At 34.2% G+C, this 19,150-nt stretch overlaps 1 protein-coding gene and 1 long non-coding RNA gene across 5 annotated transcripts in view; one reads left to right on the top strand and one right to left on the bottom strand.

Annotated features, from left to right (window-relative positions):
• Positions 1-19,150, top strand: part of LOC106787590 (tensin-1-like) — a 137,014-nt gene that overhangs the window by 58,385 nt on the left and 59,479 nt on the right. The gene's annotated exons all lie outside the window — the stretch shown is intronic.
• Positions 262-6,776, bottom strand: LOC106787592. Its single transcript, XR_001381804.1, has 4 exons — positions 6,750-6,776; positions 1,311-1,530; positions 536-713; positions 262-389 (listed from the first exon to the last, which is right to left on the bottom strand). It is a non-coding gene; the product is annotated as an uncharacterized LOC106787592 (long non-coding RNA).

Raw genomic sequence — 19,150 nt, 5'->3', positions numbered from 1 at the left:
GAAGAAAATAATCAAGAGAAATATATTTGTTTTTTTTTTCGCATAAGATCGCATTGTTTTTCTACGCATTTCCTTACGATGCCAAAACGAAAAGAAAGAAGATTAAGAGAAAAATATTTAATTCAACATAAAAACCGCGCGCGCGATGAAAGCTCTTTAAGTTATTTTTTTGTTCTTCCACCCTCTTTTTTCTACCCATTGTTAGAATAAAAATTTATGATTTTTAGCGACGAAAAAAATAAGAAAAATAAAAAACTTATGCATAAAATTGCACTAATAACCACTAGTGATATATTTTTACTCACTTTTTTCTATTCGTCGCTGAACATACAAATGGTTACTTTAAAAGGTATCGTGCACCAGTTTGCTTGAACTTTGGAGTTAACGACCTGCGAAGAGGAGAAAACTGGAGAACAAAATAGAAAGAGAAAGAGAGTATTATAGAAAGCGAAAAAATAAAGATATAGAAGTAACAAACTGAAACAACTAGATGTAACAAACATAGAGACTATTTCGCAATCACCTAGAAACATACCTTGAACGTACGTGTGCTAACATGTGCTGCGGACAGAAATCGAAAGCTTCTTCTATTTTCCTTTTTTTTTCTTTTTTTTTATCCCGAATACGAGCAAAGCTTGAATCGCTTTAACGTTCTTAGTACACTCGTAAAGATTCTCACGGATGTCTTTCGTTTCCCCAATAACGAAGAGAATCTTGTTAATGGAAAAAGAGAAAAAGAAAAGATAAAAGAAGAGAGTAAAAAAAACTACAAACAACGAGCAAACATCCAAGAGATAGAAGATAATAAGATAAGATAAGGAAAGAATGGAAAAGGGAAAGGGAAAAAAGAAAGGGGAGAGAAATTTCGTGTGAAAAGTCACGCGATATCCTTTTCAGAACAACATCTCGAATATTGTATGGTTGTACGTCCTTCTGACTAGTAAGTAATGAAACTCGGTCGTCGTACTTTCAACTTACTTTCCTCTTTTTCTTTTTTTTTCTTTTTTTTTTTTACTTTCTTTCCTTTCTATTTTCTTCTTCTCTTTCTTTTTTCTTTCTTATCTTTCACCCCTAAGTTCGAAGAAAGACCGCTGCTGTCTACCAAAGCTCATGCAAATGAATCAAGAAGTAGAAGAAGAAGAAAAAGAAAAAGAAGAAGCAGCAGAAGCAGAAGAAGTCGGTCGATTTCTTTTGTTCGCTTTGCAGAACTTGAAAGTACGTCGAAGGATGAGAAGATAAAAAAAAGAAGAGAAACGCGTGAAGCAAAAAACATGGCGGTAGTAATGAGAAAACTCGTGAAAAAAGTTCACCTCTAATGTTTCGATTTTTCCATCCGAGTGCTCGTACCCGTGGTAAATGTTCCTTTCTCTTTGGCTTTTCTCCTTCTTCGTTTCATCATCTCTCGTTCTTGATGTATACGATAAAAGATCGTCGCTCGTTCGCTGCCTTTGGCTCTCAAAGATTTTCATTCGAACGATCAACGAACGTTTTTATCATCTTACAATTAAATACATCTCCGATGTTGTATAACTAAAGAAAAGAAAATAATATAATAAGAAAAAAAAACAAAATGAACAAAAATTATTCTTTCGACACGAAGTAAATAAACAAGCGTAAATATTCATTTTAAAATCAATTATAGTCATTCATATTTCATCAAAAATATACTAGAACATCTCGCTTGTTTGACACGCATGAATTAAACTAAAAATTAAACTAATAAATTTATTTGCGCGATAATGATTCGTAAAGAAAATGTAATATAATATTTATTTTAAAATCATAAGAGAGAGAGAGAGAGAAACCATAGACGATTATTATTATCATTATATAGCCGTGAACTTACAAAGTCTGGAACAAGTTAATCGTATAAGCTTGCCATAGCGTTGAAATTGTTGCCACCAGGTGAGCTTTTCGTTGGTCCCATGTCCTTGGACACTTTAAACCCGTCGAAATCCTGCGTAGGGATTAAAATCCTTTCTTCTCTCTCTCTCTCTCTCTCATACTCCCTTTTCCTGTCTCTCTCATGTTCGTAACCTTCAGTCCTACACCCTTTGTCTCGTGTCGCATCCTTTAATCCAACGTGACGTCTCTAACCTTGATTGCAACGAGCCCGACTACCCCTTACCACTCCGTACGCGTTCGTCAACTAGAGCGATTAAACATTCTATATTTTGCTTGATTACTCCTCGACGAGGAAAACGAGAAAATGGAGACGAGGATCGAAATGGTGGAAAGAGAACGAATGAAATTGTCGGAACTTCATCACTTAAACGACAAATTGCGTCTCGGTTTCAACTTCTTTTATACTTTTTTCTTTTTCTTTGTTTTTTTTTACCCCTCTCTCATTTAATTGAACTCTAATTGAGAATTTACGGAGTCTCGACGAAGAATTACGATATTTCACATCGCGATGATATTATTCAAAAGAATTTGTCCACGATTGACGCACGATTTCTTATGTTATCGTGTCTTAAAAATAGATGGTAAAAAAGTATCTCGTATACAGGTAATCGAATCTTTAAGAATATTACAAATTTCAAAGATAAATTAAGGTGAATCATTTAGAATTAGTTTCGTGAAAATGAATTGACCTAGAATGTCGCGAGAAATTTTCTATTCGTGTAAACGTATATGCATAATACACGTATACTTACTTTTACACATACACACACATTATCACGCATATCGTCTCACGTTACGTACTTTGAATCTCGTTATGTTCGTTCCTTTATGCTTTATCTGGGTATATACTACGCCGACGTATATAACGCCACTGGAAAGAAAATAAAGAAAGACAGAAATAAAGAATAAAAGAGAGAGAGAGAGAGAGAGAGAGAAAAAGTGAGTGAGTGAGTGCAAGCCTCAAAAGCTTTAACCTAATATGTATTTACGCTCGCTTATCCTCCTACTCTTACACTACTTTGAACATCGAGCTAAGAACAAGAATACGAAAGAAAAAAAAAGCAAGAAAATAGAAAGGGAAAGAAAAAGACAGAAAGGGAGAGAGAGAGAGAGAGAGGGAGACATAAACAGATAAACGGATAGAGCTTGCAATGTGCAGATAAAGATAGAACAACCGAGTTGAAGGAAAAAGTAAAGGATAAAAGAAGAAGAAGAAGAAGAAAAAGAGCAGCCGCGTTCGAAACGACATTAAACCGTGACCGTTGACATCAAAAGAGTCCAAGCTTCCTTCTCAAAGATCTTAAGGTCGGCTTAAAAAAGTGGAAAGCGCACAAAGTGTCACGAAGATTATCGAACTCTGGAGTCAAGAACGCAGAAAATTTGGCTTTGCTACGTGACTTTGTCTAAAGCTCCCCTCCCCCAACCCTCTCGCACCACCATAACATTTCCTCCACCTTTCTCTTCCAACCGCGAACTTGCAGTTTCTCTTTACACGCTTGTATACGCTCTTTGGTTCCCCCTCTCTCTCTGTTTCTCTCTGCCCCCCTTTTTTCAACCCCTTTGCGTAGCGAGCACTCCGCTAAGAACTCCAAACGATGAAGGAGACTACCGGCACGCGTCCTATACTTGTGTGTCAATGAACGCTATCCCTTCGTCTCATACTGTTTTATTCCTGTGGAAACCCCTCTCCTTATACTCGCGTTTCCCTCTCAATCACTCCCTAATGTACACTCCACTCGCGTCTCCTTCGATCCTTAATGCACATCGTTCTCGAAAATCTTCGACGTATCCCTCTGTTTTTAACTTTTATCAACACAACAATTCTGAATTCGGATTGCTGTTTTTTCGTTGTATTTTTGTTTGTTTGTAAAAGAAAAAAAAACATAGCATAAAATAAAATATCGATTTAATTATATAATTTTTAATTGGAAACATTATAAAATGTAGTCATTTAAATGTATCCCTCGTCCCGTGTTTCTATAATAAGCATACGAATATTAATTAGAAAGAATTGTACGATTTCTCTATTATGAATACTATTATTATTTTATTCGATTAACTGTATCCACTTAAATATTTATCTATATATATTATTTTATATTTTACATATTTCATTTTTGGAAAGAAAAAAAGTACGAATTATTTATTGAAAGGAGGACTCTGCGAAGATTAACATTTATACAACTGTACAGAGATAAGCTCGGCTCTATCGAAGAATTATAACGCATGTTAGATCAAGGGATTAGTAGAAGATGTAAGTTTCGGTTTTCAGTTGGAATACTTCCAGGATAGTACGCGACAAAATGAGATACGTAATTTCGATAGTCGATAACATTCTCACAGTGACCGAATATAAATTGGAAGATATCGCCAGTAAATGCAATATGTGTATGTGTGAAAGATAGAATGAAAGAAAGAATATAAAGAAAGAGAGAAAGAAAGAAAGAAAGAGAAAGAGAGTGAGAAATATACTCTGAGCTTCCTAGTATCCATAGTCTTTAGAATCGTGTGCTCTATGTCACGAAGGATTTCCTAGGTGTTATTCGCAAGGGATAACGAGGGAAGCAAGCGGGTTGTGTTCCAAAGATCTCTATCGTTCGACGACTCTTTCAGGCGTGAGGTTAAGGATCGAAGGACCCCAGAGGAGGCTTGCTCCTTCGAACGTTCACTGGAAATTGCGACGAAAGGGTGAACAAGAGAGAGAAAAAGAGAGAGAGAGAGAGAGAAAGAGAGAGAGAATTCGAGGAGAGAGCCTGCGGCTGAGCACTCGCTTATAGCTTTCCCAGCCCCATGGGCGTCGTATCTTTGTCAATGGTGTCTACGACACTACATCACCTTGGTTTATGGTGCTTAAAGTCCCAAAAAAGGACACCCTCGACCACCCTCTTCTCTCTCTCTCCCCCCCTCCCCTCTTGCCCTTTTTCTCTTTTTACATTCCCTTTCTCTCTGTTTTTTTTTTCACTCTCTTTACTCAAAGCTTTCCTCCCGCTTTACGACTAAGGTAATGCCGGGCAGCGTCGCGACGCCACGTAACGCTTCATTGCTAATCCGTTTCGTCGAGTTTTACCGACGAGACGAATCGGATTTTAACTTTTGTCCGTTCGCATCGAACTCGCCTCGACTTAACCAGTCTAACGACGATAATTTAACGCGTTTGTGATTCTTCAGTTGCACGTGAATTGGATTATGTCATCTTCTCCCTCGCACTTTTTATCATCCCGATCTTTTTTAATCATAGATGCAACGTTTTATCCGAAAGAAAATTCGTCAAATTTTGACGATTTAAGATCAATTTTATCTTTCCAATTGTGTTCCAAACTTATTAAGAAAATCGTAAGGAAGAAATAAAAAATATGCTCGAATTTAATGTTTCGGTTGTAGTAAAAAGTGTTTGAAACTTGTTTTTTTTCTTCACCGATGGAGAAGAAAACGATTCGGTACTTTGGAATTTTTGTTCTTTTTCATTTTTGCGATGCTCATCGGCAAGTAATTTCGGTTAGACCACGATGAAAACAAAACGCGAATAATTTAGGCTTCAGTTTCCTTTTTATTATTTCCGGGACTTTAATTGGGAGGGCACATAATCCTTAGCGCATCCAAGCCCGGTAATATTTCCAAGTTGGTTCGACGCACGTACCTTTTCATCCTACTTCCCGTTTTGCAGTCTACTCCGAAAATCCACCCTCAACCCTCTTTACTCTCTTTCGACGGTTTACGGACCGTAAAGAACGCATCGATCCACCGAATTAATGTTTTATTTCGAGAGCTTCTCTTAAGCTCTCGCTGTAATTTTCTACCTGAAAAAATCCTTACGTACCCCAACCCTCGATCTTCCCACCCGACCAACAAAATACTTTGGACGAGCTTTTTTTTTTTTACGACCGTAAAAAAGTAAGAACACTCGACACACTCGGATCTAAACGAATTTCTTCTCTTTTCTCGCTTCGATTTCAATTATGTTAGAAAACAATGAAAAAACGAAAAAAGAACAAACAAATGGCACACCTAACTAAACCATTAAATATAATATATATATATATATATATATATATATAAGGTCTTTCCTTTTCCAACGTTACGCGTATACGCGAATTATTGCATTATCGTGTGTGTTTGAAATGAAATGAAAATGTATGTAATTATTTAACGGTATATTCAAATGTCGTCTTTTATTCGGCAAATAAATGGCGTAATATCGTATGAAGAAAATATACATTTAATTGTAATTAATATAAAATCGATTAACCGACGGTAAACGTATCTGGCAGGCGGATTTATTTTCGTACACGGTCTATTAATTTTCGCACTACGGAATGAATATAACAAAATGTATTTACGTTTCGAATAGCACATCGCGCTTCGGGGGATTATCGTAGCTCTCAATAACGACAGTAACCGATAGGAGATAACAACGTCCTCCTGCGCTGTAACCATAACGCATCGAACACATTGCAACCTGCACACATGATTCGCGTCCTCCTTCACCCCCGTACGACCTGCCCCCATCCCCTAATATCCAAATCTCCTTGTACATTTGTATTTTGTTAGACACTCGTACATCGCTTATTATTACAAACAGCCTCTAAATTTTCATTTTCAGTAATATTAATCCTACACAAAACATTCCTAATAGGAAAATAAGAAAAATATTCTTAAATAAACGAAAATCTTTCGTTTCGTTCGATTAATCTTACTTTAACAAAACTTTTAACTATTTCAGTACATGCATTATGGGAATAACTGTACTGGAAGTGATTTTACATGTAAAAATAAGCCGGAAACAAGTAACGTTTTTGATAAAATCCTGTTGGAATAGTCTACATTAAAAAACATTATGTTATTACCTGATTTACATGATAATTCTAGAATAAACCGCAGTTTTTTAATCCTCTGCTCTGTTCTCTTTGTCATCCTTCTTTTTGGATGGCAACGACGATTTGGAAATCGTTGGTTATATTAATCAGCTATTACTGTTGACGTCATGTTCAAAGTTTGGCCGATCACGATAGACTAAACAAAGAAGAAATAAGTCAGACGACTGAAGTTTAAAAGTAAACATTACAGAGAACAATGAATACGTATATATGTATATATACAAATATCAATAAAAGAAAAATCACGCATGGCACATAAATAATATCTGCCATCGAGAGAAACTAGATAAAAATATAAATAAAAAATTGAAACTACTGGGCTGTAAAATAAAACGAATAAAATGCAAATGAAATCGTATGAAGTTTAAAGGTGAGGGATATAAAAATTATTCAAAGGTCGAACGTAGGAACGTTATTTAGGTGCATTGGTATAGAATGATGATATAAATAAAAAAATTGAAACTACCGTGTGCGAGGATAGCCATGTAAAATAAAAAGAAATAAAATACAAATGTAATCGAATGAAGTTTGAAAGTGATGGTAGGGACGAGGGGCGAGGGGCGAGGGGTGAGAGGCAAGAGAGGAGGAGTTGTATAAAAAATGTTCGAAGGTTCGAACGTAGGTACATACTTAGATACATCGGTTAGAATGTCGAAACAACCAATGATTGATAGTAATTACGGTAAATTATTGCGACTGTGATTTATACAGATAGCTGAAATTACGCTTCAACCGCGATTTGCCGCGCTCGCAATTTCCAACATCTCTGATTAACGATGACGACGCGATCGCATCGTTGCCACCGTTCTCCACATCCGCGTCTTCGTTGTCTTCATCGTCGATTCTGAAGATGATGATGATGATGATGATGACTATGACGACTACTACGACCATCATGAAGATGATTATGACGATGATAATGATGATGATGATAATGATGATGATGATGATGATGATGATGATGATGTTCGACGCAAACTACGCGTGGCAAGTAATTCGCCGTCACGCAAAAACTGTAAATTACGTTCTATTATTTGTTACTCGCGTCGATCGTTGATCGCAATCCCCTTTTCATTCCTATTGCAAATTTGTATAATGCAATGAATAAGGACACATTTCGATACAGACAGCAATCCTTTGTCCTGCAAATTGCTTCACGATTCAAACGATCGAAAGAAACTCGATTTAGATTAATTCATCGACTCGTTCAATCATCCGTAAGTACTTTCTTTTCTTGATTCAATGGTATTGTTACCTATTTCGAGACGACTGTTGGATCATTTGCGGTCCAAATTGTTTCCGGTCTCTCGTTTCGATCAATCAGGATTGATCTTAAAATATATATCTTACATATAATTCATTATTTTATATTAACTCTTAAATTGTGAAGAAAGATTTGCATATGATAATTGTATCGCATCTCTCATTGCATAAATTACAATTAATAATTAATTGTATTCATTATTTTTGTAGTAAGCGATTAAAAAGTAACTATAAAAAGCTATTAACTGAACAAAATATAAGTTAATAATGTAATAACAGATTATAGTGTCGGTGAGAAAGTTTTCGGTGATATTACGGAACGTTAGGTGCCCACATAAGATGATTAAAGCAAATGGAAACTTGTTGCAGTGGGAATTGTAGAAGGCAGAAAGCACAGCTAAACTTAGGATCTTACTTTAGGTTAAGTTTCGCAACACTGACCTGCTTCGATGAACAAAAGTTGCTTACGTGTCTTCGAGTGCGAAAGTCGTAAATCAAACAAAGCATTCTCCTAACTCAAGTGCGTTATATTCATGACCAAAAGCTGTGAAAGATTACACGCTTCGATTGTTCTCACGAATTTCCAACGTATATACTGGACCAACCAAATTTCCCTACATTCGTCTACAAAATGTATAGAAATTATTCCTTCGTCGTAGAGTAAGGTAATACAAAATTGTTAACGAAGTTTCTAATAAGATTTGAAGATAGTGCGCAATGTATGCGTAAATAGTTAAACATAAATTTCCATATTAAATAACAAATCTACATCAGAATGGAAAATTGTAAATGAAGACGTAAAAGGACTCGTAAAAATTGCCATGCAGTAACTTACGTTAAAATATTTCCTACGATCGTTGCCTTTTGTTCCTATTAACGTTATACAATTTTGAAATAGTGATAAATGCAAATATGACCGGCCGGTTGCCAATTTTTCAAGCTTACTTTTGTGCATTTTATACGATAAAAAATAAAAATAAAAAAAAACAAATCTCAAAATGAAAGAGGGTAGTTATATGACGCACACGCGATACTAGACGATCTTGTTATTACAATTTACCGGATATATATTTATATATACAACCGGTTAACAAGAACATAGAAAGAAAAAGGAAATAACTGACAGAAACGTGACGCAAAGACGAGCAAGTATAAGGCAGTGACAATCGTCATAACGATCAACCGGATCTATATACACGACTGGACCGATGAGAACGTTTCTCGTTATCCCTTCGAATGTTCAACGTTTAAGGGGAAAGAAACAAAACGAATAAAAAGGGATAAAGAAAAATATATACACGCTCGACAATTCCAAGGAGAAGTTCTTCAGTAATAAAGACCCTCTCTTATACTCTTCCCTCTCAATGTCAATATGTCTCATCAAATGATAACACATAAACAGAAAAAAAAATATTCTATTGATAAACCAATAATTAATAAGAATTTTTCTTCTAATAACAAAATAAATTTTTTCATAAAAATTATATTTCATTATACATGAATTAGAATCAGAAATTAAAATAATAATATTGTGTCACTTTTTTGTTAAAAAAAAATTCAATGTCTTCATATAATTATAATAAGATAATGTAAAATTTATTTAAAAAAAAGTTATATCTATATGCGTAAGCTTTGATTAACCCTAAACGGTAATGATTAAAGATAAATTATTCGTGAGATTTAAATGTAAAAATGCAGTTTCGAAGGAAATTCATTTCATACTCGGCGCACGCGAATGCGTTCTCTCATCTCCGGATCCGATCCAACTTTACATCTGCTTTTTCGATATTCCGCGCTCGTGAAATTCTCTGGAAGCATCGGGAAGATTCCCTGGAGGCAGAAAACGAGTGCACGAAAACTAATCTCGCGTTGAATGGAGAGCTAAGCTACGCACCGTTGTCATGGATCCTCCAAAGCCATCTATCTCTTCTGGCAATCTGAAAATTCGATTTCGCGAATGAATCTAACCAAAATAATCTCTATCTCTATTTTAAACTGATTACATACGTAAATCCCATTATGGTATATTTTTTATTATTATATCAATTTAATATCATTGACACACAATTTTATGATTAATCTTACAGATATAATATTACAAAAATTCATTGTTTATCTTTAATAAACAAATAAAGTAGGATTAACTAATGAATAAAGAAAATATTTGTACATCGTCGTAGAATTGAAGTTTCGTGTAACATTGCAGTTCATTTCTGTCGGTGAAATTTGACAGCAGTCTCGATATTCCGCTTATCGAGTTGAATATTATAGCAAAGTACATATATATATATACATATACATATATCGCAAAACAAGCATCGTTGGAAATTTGATGCCTTCATATCGAACGAACTTGGAAACGTATTGCGAATTTTTATTTTCAATCGTTAAAACGAAATAGATCGCGATTTTATATTTTCTAATTACTTTCTATCGTATTCATAGGACCGGGGAGATTTAAATTTCAACTATTTTATTACAAATTAATTAACTCGCACAATATCAATCATCATACGTTTTCGTACGCTCTAACGTTATTAAAAAAATAAATGGAATTAAAAAAATTCCATATCAAATTAAATTCGAGCCTCGTTGAGCTTTTGTACGAACGAACAATCGATCCAATATTTCAGCCGTTTATTTGTTATGAAATAAAAGAAAAAATAAAAGGAAATAAAAAAAACACAACCGCGCTTCCATTAAGATATGGTAATAATTAAAATAAAACATTACATCGTGCGGTGGTTTGGTTTCACGGTCGATTATTTTGCGTTTCCGAGAGAACCCCCATTAAAGCTTTTCATAAAGCGAAACGCGATCCATTTTACTTTATCTAGTTCGTTGTTTATAAATATACATATATATATAAATGTATAAACTATAGAATTACTTTCGCTTCAGAACATAGATCGTTAAACTTCTATATGGTGTTCCCTTTCAGATTTTACAGAGTTTCCTTAAACTTTCTCTACTCTCTCACGCCTAACCACTCTTCAATTACGCTTTTGCTTACTCGCAGAATTCATTTCGACTGGTTCACCACGTTATATCAACTTTACATCACCGAGCTTAAATCTACAATTACATAAACACTGCCTGTCTATTATCATTAATTTAATAAGAAAACCAACTTAGATTGGTGATAATGAAAAGGTCAAACATACGACGACAATGATAAAGAAAAAATATTCTTCATTACAAATTTAATATCATTTATTAAAAGTACCGGAAAATATACTTGTATATAAAAAAAAAAAAATTAACAAAATATCATTAAAAATGAAGACGATCGTGTAATTGATTAAATGTATTTACTTTTAAACATATTCTCATACAAAATTTTATAATAAAAATGAAAAAGACTAAATGTTAATTATTTATTTATCTTAATTGCGTACAAATATAATAATAAATTTTTCGATACGAATATATATATGCATATAATTTATGAAATATATTGAAATTTCTCTTGAAATTTCCGATAACAAACATATCGAAAGTCTTAACACGATAGCAAACAAAAATGACGAATTGAATAAGAAAAAAACCGAAGAAGGGGAAGAAATAGTGATCGATCGCATCGTATCCGAGGAAAACCTCAGCGGTTGGTAAGCTTTCAGGGTGTTGGAAAAGCGGCCACTGATGGAAATGCGATCCTTCGTTGCTTTGGCCAAGCACGCACGCGTTACATCAAAAGCCTATTCTTCAATGTTGCCAAAGATAGGAACCGTGACCTTCTGGTTTCGAGCTCTCTTTGCTTTTCGTCGAAAGACTTGAGAGTGAGAGTGAAAGAGAAAGATAAAAAGTCACATGACGAAGAAAGAAAGAAAGAAAGAAAGGAAGAAAGGAAGAAGAGAACGTATGCGAACGAGAGCGGCTTTGGATGCTGCTAGCCTAGCTGGTTGCTTTTGCCGAGTAAACACACGCACGGGGAGAGTAAGAAAAGGAAAGAAAGAAAAAAAAAAAAAAAAGAAAAGAAAAAGTGTGCGTAGATAACCTTTGAACCTCTTGCGGAAGAATCGACTCCCTTTTTTCCCCTTTCTCTTCGTTCCCTTTCGCAGTGGCACGGAATTACTCGTGCGTTACACCAAACACCACTCACGTGAAAGCAGAAACGCATCACCCTTCTTCTTCTTCTTCTTCTCCTCTTCTCCTTCTACTCTTTTTCTTTTTCTTTATTTTTATCCAACGATGTACTTCTTATTTCATTTAATATTTTCACGTACATCTGTGAAAAGAAATTTCACGAAGTGGTTAGAGAGGGGGGGGGGACTTCACTCTTCATTCAACCAAAATTTCTCTTATTATGTACCTTATTACTTACTTTCTAGACTTTTTTTAACCTCTCTTCGATATATGCAAATATTCCTCGCGTATGTTGATATTTTCTCCTAGTATATAAATAAAGGAGTATGGGGGTTAGAATATACCACCATACGGTATTTCTATATGCAGGTGTGTATAAATGTATCAAGTATACTTATATACTTTCGCTTTCAACGAAATGAATTCATCAAAATTGTTGCAAAAAATGTGTTATCAATGTTATTATAAAGATTCGTAAAATGTATTATTTTCTAATTAACTTTATAAAATCGAGATAAGTGCATAATATAATATATGTTATAGATTAAGAATAGAATTTTATTTTAAAAACGAAAAAAAAAAAAAACAAATTTAATGACACTTATAAAATATTCGCGATAGCACGTTTAAAGTTCACGATATTCAATGAATTCGATGAAACTATTAGAAGCAGCAGGACGAACAAACGCGCCGGAGACGTGCGTTTCTCCGTAGAGTGCTGTTCCGTGTATGCACGAGAAAATCCGCAGGTGGAGAGTAAATATAGCCGTTTCCACCCCGTTCAAGTAGCGGAACTGGGTGGATGCAAGCAAAGGCCCCACGTGGCCCACAACTCGTACTCCCCTATACACCTAGCCCTTCTACCCCCTACCTTTAATACAAGCATTGCCGGTGGCGCCACTTTTCAAAGGTTGCCGCCCTTTTTCGTCGTACTCTGTTTACCCTTGCGGCCTCTTTGCTTTATCTTATATATGTATTCGCGTTCCCTTCATTGATACATACCTTTATACCTCGAAGAGTCCTATCAAAGGATCGATCCTTTTATTTCGAACATCATGTTGTTGTTTTGTTGTTGTTTTGTGTGGTAGTTGTGTTGACGTTCTTATTCTGATAAACATCCGTGTAGTATCTCAATCCTTTGAATTCTTTACGGAAAAAGACCAATGTTCCTTTAGCTTTCTCTTTCTCTTTCTCTTTCTCTTTCTTTCCCCCCCTCCAATCTTTAAAGGTATACTATCTTTATACCTTACACTGTTAACTCTTTTGTAAATTTACTCTCTCTTTCTCTTTGAATGAAAAGCTACTTTGTTTTCCTTAATCTCACAGAAATGATTAAATTTGAGCATCTACGAGGTAAATGGAAACTGGAAAAAGGTTTAGGATACATAATTGATAAAAATTAATTTAATAAGTTAACGAGAATACTTAATGATATTAACGAAATTATTCATTAGGTATATTACTTGGTGTATTGTAGCAAATATTTAAGACTCTTTTTCTTGTGTTGAAATTTTGAGAAAAGTTGGAAACAAAAAAAATATTGGGGGAAAAAAAAAAGAGAGAAAATCAAAAGTCAATCTATAGTAACAACATATATCGAATCTAAAGCCGTACGCGATCGTCGGATATGTTTTCCCTTCCACCTACGGATTTACTCGTGCATACACGAAACAGCACTCACGGCAGCTTCGCGTATCTCTACTATGAGTACTTCTCCACCTGATGGCGTATGCCAGTAGCCATCGTTCTCGACGAATGTCCGAACCTTCCCTGTCACTACGGTGCATCGACTTAACGCCACCCCACCCCACCCCCTACCTCAAAGTTTTCACCTTTATCGACGAATATTTTCACTCCTAAAGTTTCCTTCCATGTATATTAAATATTAACTCAATTTGTCACCAATTTAATTACCACTATGCAGAATCAACGATGCTTTTATCAAAATACAAAATGATACGTGAAATATAAATAAAATATGCAAAATATGCAATTTGTGTTTGATCGTCATAAACAACTTCCTTCTGTTTTTATCATTTCTTTATTTTTTACAATTTTACGTATACAATATTTTGTATTATTTCTTATTTTATCGATTAATACACGGTATTTTAGTAAAATGATATTAACGAAATATTGTATACGTAAAACTTACTTAGATTTAATAATATTTTATTTAATATTATCCGATCTTTTGTTTTATCAAATCTCCACGCGTACGCGTGTGCAAATTTATTTTTAAAAAATAAATATCCATTTTATAAGTAGATAAAATAATTTTGAAAATCTTTTCCCGACAAAAAAAAATACACGTCAAACGCGTTTTTCATAATCTCGCGTATAACCGAATAACATATAATATTTTCATTCTCTAACTTTATACGCGAGAACCAAAAAGAAAAAAAAAGAAAAATAAAATAAAATAAAATAGAAAAGCTTGACCCGTACAATATTTACAGATAAAACGACGAAAATTCTCTCGCATCGTTAATTTCCGACCATTACCAAAGTCCCATGAGGGAAGGTTTTGCGTAGAGAGAGCCGCAATGTATACGCGATACGAAGAAAAAAGAAAAAAATTAAAAAAAAAAAAGATATGGAAAATAAAGAGAAGACAAAAGAAAAAATATTCGTGGGCTCTATGGTGGTAGATTGGCAGGAGCACATCGACAGTTTACGAGAAAACCGCTGATAGTCTGGCATATATACAAACATCGCTGAAAAATGCATTCGAGCTGGTCTATATCACGCATTGTTGCAGTTTATGGTCCCTCGTAAATGCATCCTTGCGAGTCAACCTTCGTCGTTTAACCGTGCATCGTTAATATTTCCATCCTTGTCTTCTTGTCTCATTCGTGAAAAGAGAGTCGACATGATCGACCAAACCAAAAAAAATAACATGTTCGATATTTACATTTACTTATTTCGAACAAATACATACACTTAAATACAAGGGTTGCGTAACCCAACACTTAAACATAAATATAAACATACACGCATATACGTAGATATACACGTATATTGTAAAATCGAAATATATCACCATAATATAATATAACTAAAAAAAAAACAACGGCAAAAAAATTCGAGTGAATAGTTAGAGAAAAAAGAACCACAGTAGAAATCCCAATTCAACCATCCAAAGACTCTAATTTGTTCGAGGATCACATAGCAAACATACGTGACCACTCATGTAATACACACCGATCGAAATCCTAGTCGTTTGCTACGGAAAGTATGAATAAAACAATGCTTTCCGCCTTTGTTTAGAGAACTCCAATACAGTTTCTCACTCTCTTCTATTTTTTAGTGTCTATTGAAAACACTACGGTGCGTTACTATTGTACAAGAGAATTCGCTATTGTACACCACCCACCAAGAACGAACGTGCGAGTAACGTATCGAATTCTCATTTCTAGGTTCAACAACAATGGGTGACGACTATATTCTTAACTACATATATATTTAAATTACACACGAATAATTGCAATGATTTTCCTTTGTATTCCATTGTATTTCTCTTTTAATTATCCGCCCAGTAATTTAATTCGATGATCCGTCAATTTATTAAATTTGAAAAGAAAATTCATTCGTTTGGAAAAAAAATTATTTTATATCAAATTTTTCGTACCACACGCATACATATTTATAATTTAGAAATTTTATATAAATCAATTACGTAGTAGTTATTAAAAAATATAATATGAGAATTATATTCGTAAATTTAGAGGGAAAATAAATTGATAGCGTCAGAGAAACAAAAAATTATTTCATTTTACTACGGCCGAGAGGGTATGTAAAAAAAAAAAATTGAAATTGTAAACCGAGGGGGAATAGGTCAACCGAGTTCGTTGAATCGACGTATCATTCAATTACAGGCATTTATGGTAGCGTATATTTCGATATTCAATATAAAAAGAACAATGTACATATGTATATATATATGTATATAAAAAACAAAAACGATAAAAAATAGAAATGAATCGGTCTATAGGCATGGTAAATATTCGTGAAAAAAAATTCAAACTTTCCGAAGCAAACTTTGAATTGAATTTCAATCGTTCTTCGTCATCCTACTTTCATTCGTTCAAACACTTTCATTTCCACTAGTGCATTTTACGAGTCGCAGTATTTTCCGCGGGTCTACGATTTTTATTTCTCCCATTTTGTCGCGTGAAACGATCGACGATGGGAAAGTTAGCAGACCCTAAATCGATCAAATTTTACCACGTTAAGACAATTTTTTTTTTCACTATTATTACATTCGTAATACAGTTCTAAACTTTTAAAAATATTTTTCCCTTTCTTTATAAATAATAACAATTATCATTATTAAACGTATAAATTTTATTTATAAACAAATACGCGTGGTTAAAATAAATAAGAGTTATGCCAATTATCCAGACTCAATAGAAGCAAATTTTGACGTAGAAATAAAAAATCCGTTTTAATGGAAAGCTCAATTATCGGGAAAAAAATTCTCGATAGAAAATCAAAATTCTTCCTACCGTGTTAAACATAAAAAAAAGAAAAAAGAAAACTAAAAAAACGTAAAGCAAAGATTTTCTCCAAAACAAAATAAAATCTCTGGTACAAACTAAGAACCTAATGAGGTTTTACTCAGGCTTTGACAAAAAGATAGAGAACGCTTGTCGATCGAGGTAGACGCAATTACGCGCTCGTACGTAGTAGAGTCGGGAAGTTTTTCAAAGGAAAAAAGAAAGAAAGAAAGAAAGAAAGAAAGAAGAGTCTCTCGCTAGCGTCTAATAAAATTCGCATAATCTTCAGAGTGGTTCGAGAGGGAAAGGAAAGAAAGAAGAAAATGAATGAAGATAGAAAGAGATACGCAATAAGCTTGAAAGAAGTATTAGTTATAAATGAAAAAAAAAAAAAAGAGAAAAAAGAAACAGAGAAAAAAGAAGAAGAGGAAGAAGAAGAAGAAAAAGAGGAAGATAAAAATAAGCCACGAGAAGAGGTTCAAAGAGAAAGAAGAGAGATTCCAGAGAAGAGGATAAAAGAGAAAGCAAAAAGAAAGAAAGAAAAAAAAGAAAATAAGAAAAAGGAAAGAAAGGATGGAGGATGAGAAAAAGGGATGGAGAGGGTAAGGAGAAGAGACGAATAACAGCCAATTTCCAAGGCAAGAATGGAAGAGGGTGAGTGGCGTGACAGAACGAGGAGGAAAATAACGATGCCGTTGGATACTCCGAGATAGACTGACGAACTTGGCGAAACGATCCTCTCGAGAGGGTCGTTTGTCGTGACCACCGGAACACGATTGATATCGCGCATAGTTCTACTCGAATAGTTGAATCCAGTTTCCACGCGCCAATGCAGAGTATCCAAGTACAATATATGTATGTATATATGAATGTATCTATGTGTATATATATGTGTATATAATACACGTATGTATACAGTACGTGCGTGCTAAGCACGGTTCTAAACGTTCATCCTAAGCTTCGTGTCTTTCCTTTCTAACGATTTATGATGTTCTCGAAGTACGCGTAGCTTTATGCTCAGAAACAAGCAGCACAACTATTTGTGGCTTGGTTCTAACAATAGACCAAAATAATTCTATTCCTCTATGGCATTTCCCTAATTGCTTCGAGTAAATAATTCTTTTCTAATTTATTAATTTTCAATATTGTTTATTTATAATTAATAATAATATATATTTGGAATTTTTGCAAAGTTTCAAAATATTTCTTATTTAAATGTTTGTTTCTCTTTTATCAATTGATAAAGAATATATTTAAAAAAAAAATTAATATATAAAAAGATATATAGCAAACTTATATATTTATCATCGAGAAGGTTATAAATTCGTTTCGATCAACTGTGTGTGTACTGTGTTTGTATAATATTTGTTTTCGACCACACAAAACTTTTTGTTAACTTTGTAAAATAATCGGATAAAAGAATACACGATCTTGAGGGTGAAATCGTTGAGATCTCAGAGCGAAAGTATCGGTTATCGATTTTCGAGCAATAACTACATAGATGCCATGGTATTATGCAAACATGATCACGCGCAATAATTCACTGTTTATTGAACGGTGTCCCAGAGTGACGGTACCATGATTATATCACAACGATAGATAATCCTTGGACAACGTAACAATGCTGATAATAATTTACATAGGAGGCTAGTAGAAATTTCAAACGAGACTATATCTAACGAGTTAGATATTAGTAGTTGGGTATATACGTCGTATAATGCAAATAACATACCCGTATGATAAATCAAAACGTATTATATGATAAAATCTCGATCGCTCATATTAAATTTTCCCATGTTATTGCGAATCGTAAAATACGTAAATATTTAAACCCCGAAAATTTACAAATCCCAAAATGATATCGTAAATGCAATACTATTGAAAATGTATATATTCGTTATTAATCGGTAAAATTCAAATTGGAAATTTTAATTTCCTAAAAGTTCCATATCGAAGAGTTACTCGATTCGTTGGAAACGAAATTCCTGTATTGTGTGTGTACCTATCGAAATTGAAATCGGATTGTTATACGGATCATCGATATTTCGATCAACGATAAAGGTTAACCGTGCTCTTACCGTTCGTTCTGCTTTTAAACTTTCGATAAACTAAAAAAAAAAAAAAGCGAGGCATTATAAATAATACGAATAAATCGTATGTCAAAATCGTGAGTGTGTAGTCGTTTGCAACGAAACGACGTTGTTGTCAGTTATACGCGAGGTTAAAATACATTTGAAATTATTCAACGAGGTGGTTCCGGCTATGAGGGATGACGATCAAAAAGCAAGAAAAACGGAGGGACCGTTTCTTAAAGCTCGTTAAAAAGTTCTCTCCCGGAAATGGACCGCGCTGAATTTCTCCACGTAATTCCAGAAAATCTTCGTATCCCACAGGGACTACGGTCTTGACTTCCTTACCTCTACACAAAACTTTGCTATATCGATGTATCCTTTAAGCGGTGATAACGACCCTACCGACTTCCTTCTTACTTCGATACCGAAAGATCCGATTTAACGGCTTTAC

Source organism: Polistes canadensis, unplaced genomic scaffold (genome assembly GCF_001313835.1).
Source record: "Polistes canadensis isolate GaletaPanama2010 unplaced genomic scaffold, ASM131383v1 scaffold_107, whole genome shotgun sequence".
Classification (NCBI taxonomy): Eukaryota; Metazoa; Arthropoda; class Insecta; order Hymenoptera; family Vespidae; genus Polistes; species Polistes canadensis.
The sequence above is the reverse complement of the archived record's forward strand: the minus strand, read 5'-3'. Positions and strand labels throughout refer to the sequence as shown.